This window comes from Phalangium opilio, unplaced genomic scaffold (genome assembly GCF_054372755.1).
Source record: "Phalangium opilio isolate 3A_F unplaced genomic scaffold, DU_Popi_V2 ptg000019l_1, whole genome shotgun sequence".
NCBI classification, from domain to species: Eukaryota; Metazoa; Arthropoda; class Arachnida; order Opiliones; family Phalangiidae; genus Phalangium; species Phalangium opilio.
In genome coordinates this window covers 7,555,018-7,573,571 of record NW_028324152.1, presented here as the reverse complement: position 1 = coordinate 7,573,571, position 18,554 = coordinate 7,555,018, and the positions used below count along the sequence as shown (strand labels likewise).

At 43.1% G+C, this 18,554-nt stretch overlaps 1 non-coding gene and 3 pseudogenes across 1 annotated transcript; all 4 read left to right on the top strand.

Moving 5' to 3' along the window:
• Positions 1-11,477: 11,477 nt before the first annotated feature.
• Positions 11,478-11,596, top strand: LOC149701471 (5S ribosomal RNA; annotated as a pseudogene).
• A 138-nt stretch (positions 11,597-11,734) lies between these two features.
• On the top strand, positions 11,735-11,853 carry LOC149701470 (5S ribosomal RNA; annotated as a pseudogene).
• Positions 11,854-12,207: 354 nt separating this feature from the next.
• On the top strand, positions 12,208-12,326 carry LOC149701469 (5S ribosomal RNA; annotated as a pseudogene).
• A 5,519-nt stretch (positions 12,327-17,845) lies between these two features.
• On the top strand, positions 17,846-17,916 carry TRNAT-GGU (transfer RNA threonine (anticodon GGU)). Its single transcript has one exon. It is a non-coding gene; the product is annotated as a tRNA-Thr (tRNA).
• Positions 17,917-18,554: the final 638 nt, after the last annotated feature.

The following is an 18,554-nucleotide window of genomic DNA, read 5'->3' as shown; positions in this document are numbered from 1 at the left end:
GTCAAGGTTTTTACACAATACCTGACGAGCATTTAACTTTTGGGCTTCCGTGGCGCAATGGTTAGCGCGTTCGGCTGTTAACCAATAGGTTGGTGGTTCGACCCCATCCGGGAGCGGTGTTGTGAGGTATCAGATGTGACGTAAAAAATCAAGGTTTTTACATAATACCTGACGAGCGTTTAACTTTTGGGCTTCCGTGGCGCAATGGTTAGCGCGTTCGGCTGTTAACCAATAGGTTGGTGGTTCGAGCCCATCCGGGAGCGGTGTTGTGAGGTCTCAGATGTGACGTAAAAAGTCAAGGTTTTTACACAATACCTGACGAGCATTTAACTTTTGGGCTTCCGTGGCGCAATGGTTAGCGCGTTCGGCTGTTAACCAATAGGTTGGTGGTTCGAGCCCATCCGGGAGAGGTGTTGTGAGGTCTCAGATGTGACGTAAAAAGTCAAGGTTTTTACACAATACCTGACGAGCATTTAACTTTTGGGCTTCCGAGGCGCAATGGTTAGCGCGTTCGGCTGTTAACCAATAGGATGGTGGTTCGAGCCCATCCGGGAGCGGTGTTGTGAGGTCTCAGATGTGACGTAAAAAGTCATGGTTTTTGCACAATACCTGACGGGCATTTAGCTTTTGTGCTTCCGTGGCGCAATGGTTAGCGCGTTCGGCTGTTAACCAATAGGTTGGTGGTTCGAGCCCATCCGGGAGCGGTGTTGTGGGATCTCAAATGTAACGTAGAAAGCCAAAGTTTTTCCACAATACGTGACGACCATTTAATTTCTGAGCTTCCGTGGCTCAATGGTTAGCGCGTTCGGCTGTTAACCAATAGGTTGGTGGTTCGAGCCCATCCGGGAGCGGTGTTGTCAGGTCTCAGAAGTGACGTAAAAAGTCAAGGTTTTTCCACAATACCTGACGAACATTTAATTTTTGGGCTTCCTTGGCGCAATGGTTAGCGCGTTCGGCTGTTAACCGAAAGGTTGGTGGTTCGAGCCCATCCGGAAGAGGTGTTGTAGGGTCTCAGATGTAGCGTAAAAAGTCATAACTAATCTACAATACCTGACAACCATTTAATTTCTGAGCTTCCGTGGCTCAAAGGTTAGCGCGTTCGGCTGTTAACCAATAGGTGTGTGGTTCGAGCCCATCCGGGAGCGGTGTTGAGACGTCTCAGATGTGACGTAAAAAGTCAAGGTTTTTTCCACAACACCTGACGACCATTTAAAATCTGAGCTTCCGTGGCTCAATGGTTAGCGTATTCGGCTGCTAACAAATAGGTTGGTGGTTCGAGCCCACCCGAGAGCGGTGTTTTGGGATCTCAAATGTAACGTTGAAAGCCAAAATTTTTCCACAATAACTGACGACCATTTAATTTTTGGGCTTCCGTGGCGCAATGGTCAGCGCGTTCAGCTGTTAACCGAAAGGTTGGTGGTTCGAGCCCATCCGGGAGCGGTGTTGTGACGTCTCAGATGTAACGTAAAATGTCAGAGTTTTTCCACAATACCTGACGAACATTTAATTTTTGGGCTTCCGTGGCGCAATTATTAGCGCGTTCAACTGTTAATCGAAAGGCTGGTGGTTCAAGCGCACCCGGAAGAGGTGTTGTGGGGTCTCAGATGTAGCGTAAAAAGTCAAAACTTATCCACAATACGTGACAACCATTTAATTTCTGAGCTTCCGTGGCTCAATGGTTAGCGCGTTCGGCTGTTAACCAATAGGTTGGTGGTTCGAGCCCACCCGGGAGCGGTTGGTGTAGGATCTCAAATGTAACGTAGAAAGCCAAAGTTTTGCCACAATACCTGACGACCATTAAATTTTTGGGCTTCCGTGGCGCAATGGTTAGCGCGTTCGGCTGTTAACCAATAGGTTGGTGGTTCGAGCCCATCCGGGAGCGGTGTTGTGAGATCTCAGATGTAACGTAAAATGTCAGTATTTTTCCACAATACCTGACGAACATTTAATTTTTGGGCTTCCGTGGCGCAATGATTAGCGCGTTCAGCTGTTAATCGAAAGGTTGAAGGTTCGAGCCCACCCGGGAGAGGTGTTGTGGGGTCTCAGATGTAGCGTAAAAAGTCAAAACTTTTCCACAATACGTGACAATCATTTAATTTCTGAGCTTCCGTGGCTCAATGGTTAGCGCGTTCGGCTGTTAACCAATAGGTTGGTGGTTCGAGCCCATCCGGGAGCGGTGTTGTGAGGTCTCGGATGAGACGTAAAAAGTCAAGGTTTTTACACAATACCTGACGAGCATTTAACTTTGGGCTTCCGTGGCTCAATGGTTAGCGCGTTCGGCTGTTAACCAATAGGTTGGTGGTTCGAGACCATCCGGGAGCGGTGTTGTGACGTCTCAGATGTAGCGTAAAAAGTCAAAACTTTTCCACAATACGTGACAACCATTTAATTTCTGAGCTTCCGTGGCGCAATGGTTATCGCGTTCAGCTGCTATTCAAAAAACTGGTGGTTTGAGCCCTCCCGGGAGCGGTGTTGTGACGTCTCAAATGTAACATAAAATGTCAGAGTTTTTCCACAATACCTGTCGAACATTGAATTTTTGGGCTTCCGTGGCGCAATGCTTAGCGCGTTCAGCTGTTAATCGAAAGGTTGGTGGTACGAGCCCACCCGGGAGAGGTGTTGTGGGGTCTCAGATGTAGCGTAAAAAGTCAAAACTTTTCCACAATACGTGACAACCATTTAATTTCTGAGCTTCCGTGGCTCAATGGTTATCGCGTTCGGCTGTTAACCAATAGATTTGTGGTTCGAGCCCATCCGGGATGCGGTGTTGTGAGGTCTCAGATGTAACGTAAAATGTCAGAGTTTTTCACAATACCTGACGAACATTTAATTTTTGGGCTTCCGTGGCGCAATGATTAGCGCGTTCAGCTGTTAATCGAAAGGTTGAAGGTTCGAGCCCACCCGGGAGAGGTGTTGTGGGGTCTCAGATGTAGCGTAAAAAGTCAAAACTTTTCCACAATACGTGACAACCATTTAATTTCTGAGCTTCCGTGGCTCAATGGTTAGCGCGTTCGGCTGTTAACCAATAGGTTGGTGGTTCGAGCCCATCCGGGAGCGGTGTTGTGAGGTCTCAGATGTTTCGTAAAAAGTCAAGGTTTTTACACAATACCTGACGAGCATTTAACTTTGGGCTTCCGTGGCTCAATGGTTAGCGCGTTCGGCTGTTAACCAATAGGTTGGTGGTTCGACCCCATCCGGGAGCGGTGTTGTGAGGTCTCAGATGTAACGTAAAATGTCAGAGTTTTTCCACAATACCTGACGAACATTTAATTTTTGGGTTTCCGTGACGCAATGATTAGCGCGTTCAGCTGTTAATCGAAAGGTTGAAGGTTCGAGCCCACCCGGGAGAGGTGTTGTGGGGTCTCAGATGTAGCGTAAAAAGTCAAAACTTTTCCACAATACGTGACAACCATTTAATTTCTGAGCTTCCGTGGCTCAATGGTTAGCGCGTTCAGCTGTTAACCAATAGGTTGGTGGTTCGAGCCCATCCGGGAGCGGTATATTGACGTCTCAGATGTGACGTTAAAAGTCAAGGTTTTTCCAAAATACATGACGACCATTTAATTTTTGGGCTTCCGTGGCGCAATGGTTAGCGCGTTCAGCTGCTATTCAAAAGACTGGTGGTTTGAGCCCTCCCGGGAGCGGTGTTGTGACGTCTCAAATGTAACATAAAATGTCAGAGTTTTTCCACAATACCTGTCGAACATTGAATTTTTGGGCTTCCGTGCGCAATGATTAGCGCGATCAGCTGTTAATCGAAAGGTTGGTGGTACAAGCCCACCCGGGAGAGGTGTTGTGGGGTCTCAGATGTAGCGTAAAAGGTCATAACTTTTCCACAATACGTGACAACCATTTAATTTCTGAGCTTCCGTGGCTCAATGGTTAGCGCGTTCGGCTGTTAACCAATAGGTTGGTGGTTCGAGCCCATCCGGGAGCGGTGTTGTGAGGTCTCAGATGTGACGTAAAAAGTCAAGGTTTTTACACAATACCTGACGAGCATTTAACTTTGGGCTTCCGTGGCTCAATGGTTAGCGCGTTCGGCTGTTAACCAATAGGTTGGTGGTTCGACCCCATCCGGGAGCGGTGTTGTGAGGTCTCAGATGTAACGTAAAATGTCAGAGTTTTTCCACAATACCTGACGAACATTTAATTTTTGGGTTTCCGTGACGCAATGATTAGCGCGTTCAGCTGTTAATCGAAAGGTTGAAGGTTCGAGCCCACCCGGGAGAGGTGTTGTGGGGTCTCAGATGTAGCGTAAAAAGTCAAAACTTTTCCACAATACGTGACAACCATTTAATTTCTGAGCTTCCGTGGCTCAATGGTTAGCGCGTTCAGCTGTTAACCAATAGGTTGGTGGTTCGAGCCCATCCGGGAGCGGTATATTGACGTCTCAGATGTGACGTTAAAAGTCAAGGTTTTTCCAAAATACATGACGACCATTTAATTTTTGGGCTTCCGTGGCGCAATGGTTAGCGCGTTCAGCTGCTATTCAAAAGACTGGTGGTTTGAGCCCTCCCGGGAGCGGTGTTGTGACGTCTCAAATGTAACATAAAATGTCAGAGTTTTTCCACAATACCTGTCGAACATTGAATTTTTGGGCTTCCGTGCGCAATGATTAGCGCGATCAGCTGTTAATCGAAAGGTTGGTGGTACGAGCCCACCCGGGAGAGGTGTTGTGGGGTCTCAGATGTAGCGTAAAAGGTCATAACTTTTCCACAATACGTGACAACCATTTAATTTCTGAGCTTCCGTGGCTCAATGGTTAGCGCGTTCGGCTGTTAACCAATAGGTTAGTGGTTCGAGCCCATCCGGGAACGGTGTTGTGAGGTCTCAGATGTGACGTAAAAAGTCAAGGTTTTTACACAATACCTGACGAGCATTTAATTTTTGGGCTTCCGTGGCGCAATGGTTAGCGCGTTCGGCTGTTAACCAATAGGTTGGTGGTTCGGCCCCTGTTTGTCGTAGAGCCGAGATATTAAGCAAAATGTTCGTCAACTTTGGTATCGTCTCACTTATTTTTATTATTTTACTTATGATTTTTGCACTAAACTTTGGAGGCTCATAACTCTTGTTCTACAAGAGATACTGGGATCTCCTTTGGATATGTTATAGTACTCTTTGCTCCCCATACAAGGATACTTTAAACTTGAGGCTACCGCAATATCGTCGTCAACTTATTTTTTGTCTCACTTATTGTTAGAAGGTTACTTTTGATTTTTGAAAATAAATTTTGCAGGCTCGTAACTCTGTTTCTACTGGAGATACGGGGATGTCCTTTGAGTATGTTATAGACCAATTTGTCCTTCATCTAGCCATACCAAGTATTAGGGCTACGACAAACAGTAGTCGAGTAATTAAGCTAATCGTAAACAAACAAACCCCCTCCATAGGAAATACATTAGACTAAATTCTGGAGGCTCGTAACTCTGGTTCTACCAGAGATACGGGGATGTAAATAATGTGACCTTGACACAAATGTTCGGATAATTATAAAAAAAACTTCGCGGTTTCGAACCTGTGGCCTTCCGGGAGTGAGGCGGATGCGATAACCGCTACACTAAAGATATGTTATTATTTTTAATCGAAAGAACAGGGTCAAGTAATTAAGCAATACGTGAACAAACAAACCCCTCCATAGGAAATGCATTAGACTATACTTTGCAGGCTCGTAACTCTGTTTCTACTGGAGATACGGGGATTTCCTTTGAGTATGTTATAGTCCAATTTGTCCCCCATCTAACCATACTAAAAACATTGAGCTACGACAAACAAGGGCCGAGATATTAAGCAAAATGTTCGTCAACTTTGGTATCGTCTCACTTATTTTTATTATGTTACTTATGATTTTTGCACTAAACTTTGGAGGCTCATAACTCTTGTTCTACAAGAGATACTGGGATCTCCTTTGGATATGTTATAGTACTCTTTGCTCCCCATACAAGGATACTTTAAACTTGAGGCTACCTCAATATCGTCGTCAACTTATTTTTTGTCTCACTTATTGTTAGAAGGTTACTTGCATTTCCTTTGGACGGGTTGTTTGTTTTAGTGTAGCGGTTATGGCATCCGCCTCACTCCCGGAAGGCCACAGGTTCGAAACCGCGAAGTTTTTTTTTATAATTATCCGAACATTTGTGTCAAGGTCACATTATTTACATCCCCGTATCTCTGGTAGAACCAGAGTTACGAGCCTCCAGAATTTAGTCTAATGTATTTCCTATGGAGGGGTTTGTTTGTTTACGATTAGCTTAATTACTCGACTACTGTTTGTCGTAGCTCAATGTTTTTAGTATGGTTAGATGGGGGACAAATTGGTCTATAACATACTCAAAGGACATCCCCGTATCTACAGTAGAAACAGATTTACGAGCCTGCAAAATATAGTCTAATGCATTTTCTATGGAGGGGTTTGTTTGTTCGCGTATTGCTTAATTACTTGACCCTGTTCTTTCGATTAAAAATAATAACATATCTTTAGTGTAGCGGTTATCGCATCCGCCTCACTCCCGGAAGGCCACAGGTTCGAAACCGCGAGGTTTTTTTTTTTGCTTGGAACATGCAAAGACCTTTATAATTATCCGAACATTTGTGTCAAGGTCACATTATTTACATCCCCGTATCTCTGGTAGAACCAGAGTTACGAGCCTCCAGAATTTAGTCTAATGTATTTCCTATGGAGGGGTTTGTTTGTTTACGATTAGCTTAATTACTCGACTACTGTTTGTCGTAGCCCTAATTCTTAGTATGGCTAGATGGGGGACAAATTGGTCTATAACATACTCAAAGGACATCGCCGTATCTCCAGTAGAAACAGAGTTACGAGCCTGCAAAGTTTATTTTCAAAAATCAAAAGTAACCTTCTAACAATAAGTGAGACAAAAAGTAAGTTGAAGACGATATTGAGGTAGCCTCAAGTTTAAAGTATCCTTGTATGGGGAGCAAAGAGTACTATAACATATCCAAAGGAGATCCCAGTATCTCTTGTAGAACAAGAGTTATGAGCCTCCAAAGTTTAGTGCAAAAATCATAAGTAACATAATAAAAATAAGTGAGACGATACCAAAGTTGACGAACATTTTGCTTAATATCTCGGCCCCTGTTTGTCGTAGCTCAATGTTTTTAGTATGGTTAGATGGGGGACAATTTGGACTATAACATATCCTAAGGACATCCCCGTATCTCTAGTAAACACAGAGTTATGGGCCTGCAAAGCATAGTCTAATGCATTTCCTTTGGACGGGTTGTTTGTTTACGTTTAGCTTAATTACTCGGCCCCTGTTTTTCGTAGCTCAATGTTTTTAGTATGGTTAGATGGGGGACAAATTGGAATATAACATACTCAAAGGACATCGCCGTATCTACAGTAGAAACAGAGTTACGAGCCTCCAGAATTTAGTCTAATGTATTTCCTATAATCCAATTTGTCCCCCATCTAACCGTACTAAAAACATTGAGCTACGACAAACAGTAGTCGAGTAATTAAGCTAATCGTAAACAAACAAACCCCTCATAGGAAATCCATTAGACTAAATTCTGGAGGCTCGTAACTCTGGTTCTACCAGAGATACGGGGATGTAAATAATGTGACCTTGACACAAATGTTCGGATAATTATAAAAAAAAACTTCGCGGTTTCGAACCTGTGGCCTTCCGGGAGTGAGGCGGATGCGATAACCGCTACACTAAAGATATGTTATTATTTTTAATCGAAAGAACAGGGTCAAGTAATTAAGCAATACATGAACAAACAAACCCCTCCATAGAAAATGCATTAGACTATACTTTGCAGGCTCGTAACTCTGTTTCTACTGTAGATACGGCGATGTCCTTTGAGTATGTTATATTCCAATTTGTCCCCCATCTAACCATACTAAAAACATTGAGCTACGAAAAACAGGGGCCGAGTAATTAAGCTAAACGTAAACAAACAACCCGTCCATAGGAAATACATTAGACTAAATTCTGCAGGCTCGTAAATCTGTTTCTACTGTAGATACGGGGATGTCCTTTGAGTATTTTATAGTCCAATTTGTCCCCCATCTAACCATACTAAAAACATTGAGCTACGAAAAACAGGGGCCGAGTAATTAAGCTAAACGTAAACAAACAACCCGTCCAAAGGAAATGCATTAGACTATGCTTTGCAGGCCCATAACTCTGTGTTTACTAGAGATACGGGGATGTCCTTAGGATATGTTATAGTCCAAATTGTCCCCCATCTAACCATACTAAAAACATTGAGCTACGACAAACAGGGGCCGAGATATTAAGCAAAATGTTCGTCAACTTGGTATCGTCTCACTTATTTTTATTATGTTACTTATGATTTTTGCACTAAACTTTGGAGGCTCATAACTCTTGTTCTACAAGAGATACTGGGATCTCCTTTGGATATGCTATAGTACTGTTTGCTCCCCATACAAGGATACTTTAAACTTGAGGCTACCTCAATATCGTCGTCAACTTACTTTTTGTCTCACTTATTGTTAGAAGGTTACTTTTGATTTTTGAAAATAAACTTTGCAGGCTCGTAACTCTGTTTCTACTGGAGATACGGGGATGTCCTTTGAGTATGTTATAGACCAATTTGTCCCCCATCTAGACATACTAAGAATTAGGGCTACGACAAACAGTAGTCGAGTAATTAAGCTAATCGTAAACAAACAAACCCCTCATAGGAAATCCATTAGACTAAATTCTGGAGGCTCGTAACTCTGGTTCTACCAGAGATACGGGGATGTAAATAATGTGACCTTGACACAAATGTTCGGATAATTAAAAAAAACTTTAGCTTTCTACGTTACATTTGAGATCCCACAACGCCGCTCCCGGGTGGGCTCGAACCACTAACCTATTGGTTAACAGCCGAACGCGCTAACCATTGAGCCACGGAGGCTCAGAAATTAAATGGTTGTCACGTATTGTGGAAACGTTTTGACTTTTTACGCTACATCTGAGACCCCACAACACCTCTCCCGGGTGGGCTCGAACCACCAACCTTTCGATTAACAGCTGAACGCGCTAACCATTGCGCCACGGAAGCCCAAAAATTAAATGGTCGTCAGGTATTGTGGAAAAACTTTGGCTTTCTACGTTACGTTTGAGATCCCACAACGCCGCTCCCGGGTGGGCTCGAACCACTAACCTATTTGTTAACTGCTGAACGCGCTAACCATTGCGCCACGGAAGCCCAAAAAATAAATGCTCGTCAGGTATTGTGTAAAAACCTTGACTTTTTACGTCACATCTGAGACCTCACAACACCGCTCCCGGATGGGCTCGAACCACCAACCTATTGGTTAACAGCCGAAAGCGCTAACCATTGAGCCACGGAAGCTCAAACTTAAATGGTTGTCACGTATTGTGGAAATGTTTTGAATTTTTACGCTACATCTGAGACCCCACAACACCTCTCCCGGGTGGGCTCGAACCTTCAGCCTTTCGATTAACAGCTGAACGCGCTAATCATTGCGCCACGGAAGCCCAAAAATTAAATGGTCGTCAGGTATTGTGGAAAAACTTTGGCTTTCTACGTTACGTTTGAGATCCCACAACACTGCGCCCGGGAGGGCTCGAACCACCAACCTATTGGTTAACAGCCGAACGCCCTAACTATTGCGCCACGGAAGCCCAAAAATTAAATGATCGTCAGGTATTGTGGAAAAACTTTGGCTTTCTACGTTACATTTGAGATCCCACAACGCCGCTCCCGGGTGGGCTCGAACCACTAACCTATTGGTTAACAGCCGAACGCGCTAACCATTGAGCCACGGAGGCTCAGAAATTAAATGGTTGTCACGTATTGTGGAAACGTTTTGACTTTTTACGCTACATCTGAGACCCCACAACACCTCTCCCGGGTGGGCTCGAACCACCAACCTTTCGATTAACAGCTGAACGCGCTAACCATTGCGCCACGGAAGCCCAAAAATTCAATGTTCGTCAGGTATTGTGGAAAAACTCTGACATTTTATGTTACATCTGAGACGCCACAACACCGCTCCCGGGAGGGCTCAAACCACCAGTCTTTTGAACAGCAGCTGAACGCGCTAACCATTGCGCAACGGAAGCCCAAAAATTAAATGGTCGTCCGGTGTTGTGGAAAAACTTTGACTTTTTACGTCACATCTGAGACGTCACAACACCGCTCCCGGATGGGCTCGAACCACCAACCTATTGGTTAACAGGCGAACGCGCTAACCATTGAGCCACGGAAGCTCAGAATTTAAATGGTTGTCACGTATTGTGGAAAAGTTTTGACTTTTTACGCTACATCTGAGACCCCACAACACCTCTCTCGGGTGGGCTCGAACCTTCAACCTTTCGATTAACAGCTGAACGCGCTAATCATTGCGCCACGGAAGCCCAAAAATTAAATGGTCGTCAGGTGCTGTGGAAAAAACCTTGACTTTTTACGTCACATCTGAGACGTCACAACACCGCTCCCGGATGGGCTCGAACCACCAACCTTTCGGTTAACAGCCGAACGCGCTAACCATTGCGCCAAGGAAGCCCAAAAATTTAATGGTCGTCAGGTATTGTGGCAAAACTTTGGCTTTCTACGTTACATTTGAGATCCTACACCACCGCTCCCGGGTGGGCTCGAACCACCAACCTATTGGTTAACAGCCGAACGCGCTAACCATTGAGCCACGGAAGCTCAGAAATTAAATGGTTGTCACGTATTGTGGATAAGTTTTGACTTTTTACGCTACATCTGAGACCCCACAACACCTCTTCCGGGTGGGCCTGAACCACCAGCCTTTCGATTAACAGTTGAACGCGCTAATAATTGCGCCACGGAAGCCCAAAAATTAAATGTTCGTCAGGTATTGTGGAAAAACTCTGACATTTTACGTTACATCTGAGATCTCACAACACCGCTCCCGGATGGGCTCTAACCACCAACCTATTGGTTAACAGCCGAACGCGCTAACCATTCAGCCACGGAAGCTCAGAAATTAAATGGTTGTCACGTATTGTGGAAAAGTTTTGACTTTTTACGCTACAACTGAGACGTCACAACACCGCTCCCGGATGGGCTCGAACCACCAACCTATTGGTTAACAGGCGAACGCGCTAACCATTGAGCGACGGAAGCTTAGAATTTAAATGGTTGATTCTTTTTTTTTCCTCTTTTAAATTCCAATAGATATGAAAAAAGCAAACATATTTTCTTTTTGTTATTGTTTTAAAAAGATGAAGGTTAATTTGTCTCACTTAATTTAAATTCGAATTATTATCTAGCACTCTCGGCAACGGCCATATCACGCTGAGAACAACGGTTCTCGTCCGATCGCCGACGTTAGCAGCGTCGAGCGCAGTCAGTACTTGGGAATACTGCGTGCCGTTGGCTTTTTCACTTTTGTTTCCTCTTTTAAATTCCACCCGATATGACAAAAGCAAACATATCTTCTTTTTTTTATTGTTTTATAAAGATGAAAGTTAATTAAATTAAAATTATTAACCAGCACTCTCGGCAACGGCCATATCACGCTGAATACAGCGGTTCTCGTCCGATAACCGATGTTAAGCAGCGTCGAGCGCAGTCACTACTTGGGAGGGAGACCACTTAGGAACACTGCGTGCCGTTGGCTTTTTCACTTTTTTTTTCCTCTTTTAAATTTTAATAGATATGAAAAAAGCAAACATGTTTTCATTTTGTTATTGTTTTAAAATGATGAAGGTTAATTTGTCTCACTTAATTTAAATTCGAATTATTAACTAGCACTCTCGGCAACGACCATATCACGCTGAATACAGCGGTTCTCGTCCGATCACCGAAGTTAAGCAGCGTCGAGCGCAGTCAGTACTTGGGAGGGAGACCACTTAGGAACACTGCGTGCCGTTGGCTTATTCACTTTTTTTCCTCTTTTAAATTTTAATAGATATGAAAAAAGCAAACATGTTTTTTTGTTAATGTTTTATAAAGATGAAGGTTAATTTGTCTCACTTAATTTAAATTCGAATTTTTAACTAGCACTCTCGGCAACGGCCATATCACGTTGAGAACACCGGTTCTCGTCCGATCGCCCTGGTAGCAGCGTCGAGCGCAGTCAGTACTTGGGAATACTGCGTGCCGTTGGTTTTTCACTTTTGTTTCCTCTTTTAAATTCCACCCGAATTGAAAAAAGCACACATATCTTTTTTTGTTATTGTTTTATAAAGATGAAAGTTAATTTAATTCAAATTATTAACTAGCACTATCGGCAACGGCCATAACACGCTGAATACACCGGTTCTCGTCCGATAACCGAAGTTAAGCAGCGTCGAGCGCAGTCACTACTTGGGAGGGAGACCACTTAGGAACACTGCGTGCCGTTGGCTTTTTCACTTTTTTTTCCTCTTTTAAATTCCAGTAGATTTGAAAAAAGCAAACTTATTTTCTTTTTGTTATTGTTTTAAAAAGATGATGGTTAATTTGTCTCACTTAATTTAAATTCGAATTATTACCTAGCACTCTCGGCAACGGCCATATCACGCTGAATACACCGGTTCTCGTCCGATAACCGAAGTTAAGCAGCGTCGAGCGCATACAGTACTTGGGAATACTGCGTGCCGTCGGCTTTTTCACTTTTGTTTCCTCTTTCAAATTCCACCAAATATGAAAAAAAGCAAACATATCTTCTTTTTGTTATTGTTTTATAAAGATGAAAGTTAATTTAATTCAAATTATTAACTAGCACTCTCGAGAAACGGCCATAACACGCTGAATACACCGGTTCTCGTCCGATAACCGAAGTTAAGAAGCGTCGAGCGCAGTCAGTACTTGGGAGGGAGACCACTTTGAGTATTTCTTCACTATTTTCAAATATAACCACTGAAACCATTATTTTTATACCTTTTGCTTTAATTCAAGCAAATGTAACGATATTCATTAAAAAAACTGTTAAAATTAAATTTTTCAATAAGAAATCGTTGTCACGGATTTTGTATCTTGAAGAAGAAAAACATGCGATTTTTTCGGTACACTTTTGAATGCATTTTTTTCTGGAGAAATGTTTGACCGAATTCAGCTTAATTCCCTATAAAACACTCATTGAAAGTGATTTCATCTCGATTGAACATAATTAAAAATTTACCTCGATTTTTAATAACATTTTCAAAATCGGCGTTTCACGGCCAAAGAAGCATATTTTGAGTAGTTCTTCTCTATTTTCAAATATATTCATTGAATCCATTATTTTTATACTTTTTGCTTTAATTCAAGCAATGTAACGATATTCATTCAAAAAACTGTTAAAATTCAATTTTCAATAAGAAATCGTATTCACGGATTTTGTGTCTTGAAGAAGAAAAACATGCGATTTTTTCGGTACTTTTTTGAATGCATTTTTTTCTGGAGACATTTTTGACCGAATTCAGCTTAATTCAATATAAAACACTCATTAAAAGTGATTTCATCTCGATTGAACAATAAATAAAAATGTACCTCGATTTTTGATAACATTTTCAAAATCGACGTAACTCGGCCAAAGAAAAACATTTTGAGTATTTCTTCACTATTTTCAAATATAACCACTGAAACCATTATTTTTGTAATTTTTGCGTTAATTCAAGCAAATGTAACGATATTCATTCAACAACCTGTTAAAATTCAATTTTAAATAAGAAATCGTTGTCACGGATTTTGTATCTTGAAGAGAAAAAACATGCGATTTTTTCAGTACACTTTTAAATGCATTTTTTTCTGGAGAAATGTTTGACCGAATTCAGCTTAATTCCCTATAAAACACTCATTAAAAGTGATTTCATCTCGATTGAACAATAATTAAAAATGTAGCTCGATTTTTAATAACATTTTCAAAATCGACGTTTCACCGCCAACGAAGCATATTTTGAGTATTTCTTCACTATTTACAAATATATTCACTGAAACCATTATTTTTATACTTTTTGCTTTAATTCAAGCAAATGTAACGATATTCAATCAAAAAACTGTTAAAATTAAATTTTTCAATAAGAAATCGTTGTCACGGATTTTGTATCTTGAAGAAGAAAAACATGCGATTTTTTCGGTACTTTTTTGAATGCATTTTTTTCTGGAGAAATTTTTGACCGAATTCTGTTTAATTCCCTATAAAACACTCATTGAAAGTGATTTCATCTCGATTGAACAATAATTAAAAATTTACCTCGATTTTTAATAACATTTTCAAAATCGTCGTTTCACGGCCAAAGAAGCATACTTTGAGTATTTCTTCACTATTTTCAAATATGTTCACTGAAACCATTATTTTTATACTTTTTGCTTTAATTCAAGCAAATGTAACGATATTCAATCAAAAAACTGTTAAAATTAAATTTTTCAATAAGAAATCGTTGTCACGGATTTTGTATCTTGAAGAAGAAAAACATGCGATTTTTTCGGTACTTTTTTGAATGCATTTTTTTCTGGAGAAATGTTTGACCGAATTCAGCTTAATTCCCTATAAAACACTCATTGAAAGTGATTTCATCTCGATTGAACAATAATTAAAAATGTTCCTCGATTTTTAATAACATTTTCAAAATCGTTGAGCCCTCCCGGGAGCGGTGTTGTGACGTCTCAGATGTAACGTAAAATATCAGAGTTTTTCCACAATACCTGACGAACATTTAATTTTTGGGCTTCCGTGGCGCAATGGTTAGCGCGTTCAGCTGTTAATCGAAAGATTGGTGGTTCGAGCACACCCGGGAGAGGTGTTGTGTGGTCTCAGATGTAGCGTAAAAAGTCAAAACTTTTCCACAATACGTGACAACCATTTAATTTCTGAGCTTCCGTGGCTCAATGGTTAGCGCGTTCGGCTGTTAACAAATAGGTTGGTGGTTCGAGCCCATCCGGGAGCGGTGTTGTGACGTCTCAGATGTGACGTAAAAAGTTAAGGTTTTTCCAAAATACCTGACGACCATTTAATTTTTGGGCTTCCGTGGCGCAATGGTTAGCGCGTTCAGCTGCTATTCAGAAGACTGGTGGTTTGAGCCCTCCCGGGAGCGTTGTGGTGACGTCTCAGATGTAACGTAAAATGTCAGAGTTTTTCCACAATCCCTGACGAACATTCAATTTTTTGGCTTCCGTGGCGCAATGGTTAGCGCGTTCAGCTGTTAATCGAAAGGTTGGTGGTTCGAGCCCACCCGGGAGAGGTGTTGTACGGTCTCAGATGTAGCGGAAAAAGTCAAAACATTTCCACAATACGTGACAACCATTTAATTTCAGAGCTTCCGTGGCTCAATGGTTAGCGCGTTCGGCTGTTAACAAATACGTTGGTGGTTCGAGCCCATCCGAGAGCGGTGTTGTGTGATCTCAAATGTAACGTAGAAAGCCAAAGTTTTTCCACAATACCTGACGACCATTTAATTTTTGGGCGTCCGTGGCGCAATTGGATAGCGCGTTCAGCTGTTAATCGAAAGGTTGGTGGTTCGAGCCCATCCGGGAGAGGTGTTGTGTGGTCTCAGATGTAGCGTAAAAAGTCAAAACTTTTCCACAATACTTGACAACCATTTAATTTCAGAGCTTCCGTGGCTCAATGGTTAGCGCGTTCGGCTGTTAACAAATAGGTTGGTGGTTCGAGCCCATCCGGGAGCGGTGTTGTGACGTCTCAAGACGACGTCAAAAGTCAAGGTTTTTCCACAATACCTGACGACCATTTAATTTTTGGGCTTCCGTGGCGCAATGGTTAGCAAGTTCAGCTGCTATTCAAAAGACTGGTGGTTTGAGCCCACCCGGGAGCGGTGTTGTGACGTCTCAGATGTAACGTAAAATGTTAGAGTTTTTCCAAAATACCTGACGAACATTTAATTTTTGGGCGTCCGTGGCTCAATGGTTAGCGCGTTCGGCTGTTAACCGAAAGATTGGTGGTTCGAGCCCATCCGGGAGAGGTGTTGTGAGGTCTCAGATGTAACGTAAAAAGTCAAGGTTTTTCCACAATACCTGACGACCATTTAATTTATGGGCTTCCGTGGCGCAATGGTTAGCGCGTTCAGCTGCTATTCCGAAGACTGGTTGTTTGAGCCCTCCCTGGAGCGGTGTTGTGACGTCTCAGATGTAACGTAAAATGTCAAGGTTTTTCCACAATACCTGGCAACGATTTAATTTCTGAGCTTCCGTGGCTCAATGGTTAGCGCGTTCGGCTGTTAACCAATAGGTTGGTGGTTCGAGCCCATCCGGGAGCGGTGTTGTGACGTCTCAATGTGAAGTAAAATCAAGGTTTTTCCACAATACCTGACGAATATTTTATTTTTGGGCTTCCGTGGTGCAATGGTTAGCGCGCTCAGCTGTTATTCAAAAGGCTGGTGGTTCGAGCCCACCCGGGAGCGGTGTTGTGTGATCTCAAATGTAACGTAGAAAGCCAAAGTTTTTCCACAATACCTGACGACCATTTAATTTTTGGGCTTCCGTGGCGCAATGGTTAGCACGTTCGGCTGTTAACGAATAGGTTGGTGGTTCGAGCCCATCCGGGAGCGGTGTTGTGGGATCTCAAATGTAACGTAGAAAGCCAAAGTTTTTGCACAATAAATGACGACCATTTAATTTTTGGGCTTCCGTGGCGCAATGGTTAGCGCGTTCGGCTGTTAACCGACTGAAAGGTTGGTGGTTCGAGCCCATCTGGGAGCGGTGTTGTGAGGTCTCAGATGTAACGTAAAAAGTCAAGGTTTTTCCACAATACCTGACGACCATTTAATTTATGGGCTTCCGTGGCGCAATGGTTAGCACGTTCAGCTGCTATTCAGAAGACTGGTTGTTTGAGCCCTCCCTGGAGCGGTGTTGTGACGTCTCAGACGTAGCGTGAAAAGTCAAAACTTTTCCACAATACCTGACAACCTTTTAATTTCTTGGCTTCCGTGGCGCAATGGTTAGCGCGTTCGGCTGTTAACCAATAGGTTGGTGGTTCGAGCCCACCCGGGAGCGGTGTTGTGTGATCTCAAATGTAACGTAGAAAGCCAAAGTTTTTCCACAATACCTGACGACCATTTATTTTTTGGGCTTCCGTGGCGCAATGGTTAGCACGTTCGGCTGTTAACGAATAGGTTGGTGGTTCGAGCCCATCCAGGAGCGGTGTTGTGGGATCTCAAATGTAACGTAGAAAGCCAAAGTTTTTGCACAATAAATGACGACCATTTAATTTTTGGGCTTCCGTGGCGCAATAGTTAGCGCGTTCGGCTGTTAACCAATAGGTTGGTGGTTCGACCCCATCCGGGAGCGGTGTTGTGAGGTCTCAGATGTGACGTAAAAAGTCAAGGTTTTTACACAATACCTGACGAGCATTTAACTTTTGGGCTTCCGTGGCGCAATGGTTAGCGCGTTCGGCTGTTAACCAATAGGTTGGTGGTTCGAGCCCATCCGGGAGCGGTGTTGTGAGGTCTCAGATGTGACGTAAAAAGTCAAGGTTTTTACACAATACCTAACGAGCATTTAACTTTTGGGCTTCCGTGGCGCAATGGTTAGCGCGTTCGGCTGTTAACCAATAGGTTGGTGGTTCGAGCCCATCCGGGAGCGGTGTTGTGAGGTCTCAGATGTGACGTAAAAAGTCAAGGTTTTTACACAATACCTGACGAGCATTTAACTTTTGTGCTTCCGTGGCGCAATGGTTAGCGCGTTCGGCTGTTAACCAATAGGTTGGTGGTTCGAGCCCATCCGGGAGCGGTGTTGTGAGGTCTCAGATGTAACGTAAGAAGTCAAGGTTTTTACACAATACCTGACGAGTATTTAACTTTTGGGCTTCCGTGGCGCAATGGTTAGCGCGTTCGGCTGTTAACCAATAGGTTGGTGGTTCGAGCCCATCCGGGAGCGGTGTTGTGAGGTCTCAGATGTGACGTAAAAGGTCAAGGTTTTTACACAATACCTGACGAGCATTTAATTTTTGAGATTCCGTGGCGCAATGGTTAGCGCGTTCAGCTGGTAATCGAAAGGTTGGTGGTTCGAGCCCACCCGGGAAAGGTGTTGTGGGGTCTCAAATGTAACGTAGAAAGCCAAAGTTTTTCCACAACACCTGACAACCATTTTATTTCTGAGCTTCCGTGGCTCAATGGTTAGCGCGTTCGGCTGTTAACCAATAGGTTGGTGGTTCGAGCCCATCCGGGAGCGGTGTTGTGAGGTCTCAGATGTGACGTAAAAAGTCAAGGTTTTTACACAATACCTGACGAGCATTTAACTTTTTGGCTTCCGTGGCGCAATGGTTAGCGCGTTCGGCTGTTAATTAATAGGTTGGTGGTTCGAGCCCATCCGGGAGCGGTGTTGTGAGGTCTCAGATGTGACGTAAGAAGTCAAGGTTTTTACACAATACCTGACGAGTATTTAACTTTTGGGCTTCCGTGGCGCAATGGTTAGCGCGTTCGGCTGTTAACCAATAGGTTGGTGGTTCGAGCCCATCCGGGAGCGGTGTTGTGAGGTCTCAGATGTGACGTAAAAAGTCAAGGTTTTTACATAATACCTGACGAGCATTTAACTTTTGGGCTTCCGTGGCGCAATGGTTAGCGCGTTCGGCTGTTAACCAATAGGTTGGTGGTTCGAGCCCATCCGGGAGCGGTGTTGTGAGGTCTCAGATGTGACGTAAAAAGTCAAGGTTTTTACACAAT